We start from the raw sequence: 4,442 nt of genomic DNA on the forward strand, positions 1-4,442 counted from the left end.
ATGCTTTATTTACTGGGTTGCTGTGCAATACTGGTCTAATGTGATGCAGCTTTCTGCCCTCAAACATTAATGTTTAGGGGGGTGACATGAGAGGGAAGTAATACCGGGTTCAACTTTAATTGTTTAATTAATAGGTGAAGAGATACAAGTACCTCAAATGGAAGAGAATATTTATTTTATACCACTTCCCGTATACACACAGTATTTTCTGAGAGAGTGAATATATTACCTCTATATTAAAAGATTATATCTGAAACATTTGGAATTTGTGGAACGACAGTACATTTAGCTCATAGTAGAGTGCAGATTTGGAAGTTGATGTGCTCTTGATCCAGTTTTCCTAAAATAGCCACACGAACATTTCTGTAAAGTAACTGTGAAAAACCCACACACTATTAAACAAATTGCCTATGCAGTAGTGTGTGTCTCTGAATTAAAAGTTTATAAAGCTGTAGTCTGCGGTGAGAGCACAGCATTTGCAGTCAGGGAAATTGGATTTTATTGACAGTTCTGCAATGGACTTACTCTGTGACCCTAGAAAAGTCCCCTAACCTGTCAGTGCCTCAGTCTCTCCCTCTGTAAAAGGGGAATAAGAATTGGTGTCTCATATAATCAGCAATTCCACAGCTATGGAAAAGGCAGCAAAAGTGTACCTAGCTGTCAGAGAAATGGTCACTTTTATTGCAGAATTACTGAAATAATGTTGTGCTTTTTTTCTGTGCCCCACAGCTTGTGCAGCTGCCATTTTTTCTCCCTGACTCTCTTTGTGCTTCTCTGTACTTTACCCCACAAGGAAGAAGTGTCTGGACATCCTGTGCATTTGCCCGGGATTATTTTCCTTGAAAGAACAGAACAGAAGGCACGGCAGCAAACTGGGCTCCTCAGATTGAGTACAGAGACAGCAGGATCAGGCCCACAATCCATAAATCAGAAAGACTTTTTATTAAGCTGGAATGGGTATAATTTGGGAAAAATCACACTGCATAACCAGTATTGTCGTATATTTTGGAAAATACCAACAAACAAAATCCAAATGACTAAAATCGTTATTAACAATGAATAAAAAGCAACAAAAGTATGTTTAAAAGGTTCTGGCTGAAAAATAATCAGGTCTTCATTATTGTTATGGGCTGGCCTTGCCAGTTCTGAAATAAAGCAGTTGTGTAATGGACTATACTCTAGGGGTTTAATGTTACATTAATCAAAGCTGACAACCATGAAAAGCATTCATTGTTGTTTTGGAACAGCTAATTTCAGACTGAAATCTAAAACACTCAAGCTCTGATTGTTAACATGGACACTCAGACAAAAACTAAATACAGTCTTTTCTCCTATGGATCACTTTATTATTGTTTTACACTTGGTTGAGGAAACAAATGCAAAGTCTGTAACCAAATCCTACTATATCACTTAAGCATTCTCAATCAAAGACATTCTTTGGCTAAACTTCAGTGAATTGTACTACAGCTTAATTTAAGAGCCACGGTCTCACAGCCATTTACATCTGAACAAGGCAGAAGAACTGTCACTGTGCCTTTCAGAGTAGTTGTAACAGTAATTCCCAAAAGTTACAATTTCTTTTTGCATATATAATTGTTTTTAGTTATAGAAGCATTTCAATCAACTACATCTTGATCTAGCTAGCAAACACAGAGTCAGTAGGGCTGAATCTGTAAATTTTAGCTAGCTGAGTGTTAATTCTTCAGCAAATGCTATTTAACCCAGGAAATGGATCAAAATAAAGGAAAAAAATGCAGTCAGCTTATAAAATGGATTGTGTCCCAACATCTGTTTAATATGAAGCAATAGTCTCCAGATGTTTTGTAAAATTGGACCAAATTTGCCCTCTGTATAACTATTTCAATGGAATTATACCAGGGATAAATCTAGCCATCCCTATGACTTTTGCCGATTTGAAAAATCACAGGTCCAATTGTACTCTTGGATGCAACTTCCACTGAAATCAGTCGAACCTATGGGTATGAATGGGGCCATGAGTCATTCCTGGTGTAACTCCCATTAAGTTAATGGATTTGAATTGATTTGGCCCCTTCTGCTTAGCATTTGAGTACTTTCTGTTCTCCAACATGAGGGCCATTACAGGACTGTAATGCTAATTTGTGCAGACAAATACAACATCCGCTGACTTTAGTGACAGGTTTCAGAGTAGCAGCCTTGTTAGTCTGTATCCACAAAAAGAAAAGGAGTACTCGTGGCACCTCAGAGACTAACAAATTTATTTGAGCATAAGCTCATAAGTGACAGTTCCATAGGACATCTCTCATGGCTGAATTCAGCCCACAAAGGCTTTAGAATGAAGCCAAAATCACTGTCAGCAGAACAAGCACTAAGAGCCCTCCCCTCCTCCCCCAAAAAAAGGGGGGTTACCATTTGGCAGGGCAGCCAGGTCTCATGCTGTGATCATCGTGCTTTGCATTCTGGAGGGAATTTGGGGATGATGGCGCTCCAGGCAGATGGAGAACACACACATCAGAGTATGGGGGTTGTGGGGAAAGAGACTAAGAGAGCGTGTGAGCTGTCTACAGCACTCTGCCACACTGATAATCTAGTATGTGGTGAAGCACTGATGATGGCCTCACAGAAGAAAGGTGCTGTGATGCTTATGGGAGGGCAGCTAGAAGAGCATGAAAAGTGGGCAAAACTGGCCCAGAATTTAAAAAAACCCAAGAGCAACCTTCCTGTGGTCTGCTGCCTCCAAAAGCATAAAGAAATGTGTGCCTGCCAGTCTCTATGCTTAATATGAGATCATATTTAACCCTTTTGAGAATCGTATGCATTAGGTGAGAATCACTACATCCCACATGTCTGTGTTTCAGCTCCTAATCCAGCAGGTCAAGAAGAGAACGACAGACAAGTTTTCAGCAATAAGGGGAACTTCTTCATAAAGTGTGTGGGGGGGGAGGGCGGTGTTTTGTGTTCGGTTCACAACACTGAGCCCTGAATCACACCATCAATGTTAGAAGCAAGGTACAGTCAGTGTGCTCACAATAGACAATATTTAAGGCCAAGATCAGCCCTCTTGTAAAGCAATCAACTCCACTGACTTTAACAGTTATGTTGTCTTACAGCAAGGTTGTCTTTGGCTTGTTCCAAGGTGTGCTTAATTAGGTTCTGTGGCAGCCTAGATGGAAGAGTCTGAGACGCTTTGGTAAAAATACTAGCATTAGAACAGATATTCTTGAGAATAATTTCACCACAGGCACAGATAAGAGAAATAGAATCGTGTTAGCATGGTCTCTTACTGCATGTGTTTTAAGAAATCTTTCTCTTTTACTTCCAAGCTATTCAAAATAAGACTTAAAAAACAAAAGTTCAAAATCTTACTATGCAGACTTCTGTTCATACCTTTGCCAACAGGTTTTCAGAACTATGAGCCTAAATACTCCTCTGATGTAAGCCCATTGAAGTCAATACAGTCACAACAAAGAAACATTTGCCCCTATTCAAAAAGCCAATATGAATTGGAGAAATGAGAGAATAGATGGGAAATTGAGTAAGTACAGCAGCAACCTTGGTAATGACAGGCTTTACTCAAATCAGCATGAGAATGAATATTTACTGTCTCCTTGATTCTTATGCAGAAAACTCAAGAAGACCTTTGAAAAATATCTAGTGATTCAAATGACCATACTTATTCATGTTTAGTGCCTAATTGGCAGCATTTTTGGTTCTGTTTTTAAAACTGCAGAGCACTTAAAACACTTAAGGTTTTCTAATTTGTATTCCACTTTAGAAGAAACAAACATTTCTTCTATCTTCAGACCTGATCTAACTCTCACCAAAGTTGATAGGAGTTGTTCTACTGATTTTTTTATAGAATTTTATAGAATTTTTTTATAGCTGGATCAAGCCCTTATGTCAATTTATCTTATTGTCAACGACTGACTAACACAGAAGTCATACCAAACTTTTGCTGAATCTGCCTTTTACTTAATGAATATGCTTTTGTTTTTGTAGGGAATGTTAAGCCCCAACCTTGCAAATGCTTGTGCAGGTGCTGAATTTTAAGAAAAAGTATACCCAAAGAACTCAATGACTGTATACGTACACACATTTTTGAAGGAACAGAGTCTTAGATCAGTCTTCTATTGAGTCCTATTTGTCTTTGCTATTTGATTTTCAAATGCTACAATCTAGCATGAGGGAATGAACTGCTTAGTAACAAGTTGTTCATGTTAGCCTATAGAACCATGTGATCATATTGTTGCTGCCCTCAAACCTCCTTTCTCACTTTTCCGCATTGTTTGTTACATATTTTTGTGTCTTGTCTTAACTTAGGTCCATAGGCGCTGGAAATAGGGGTCCTGGGGGTGCTACCCCACCCTTGGCTTGAAGTGATTTCCATTATATACAGGATTTACAGTTTGGTTCAATGGCTCTCAGCACTCCCACTATAAAAATTGTCGAGCACCCCCCCTGCT

Source organism: Lepidochelys kempii, chromosome 1, assembly GCF_965140285.1.
Source record: "Lepidochelys kempii isolate rLepKem1 chromosome 1, rLepKem1.hap1, whole genome shotgun sequence".
NCBI lineage: Eukaryota > Metazoa > Chordata > Testudines > Cheloniidae > Lepidochelys > Lepidochelys kempii.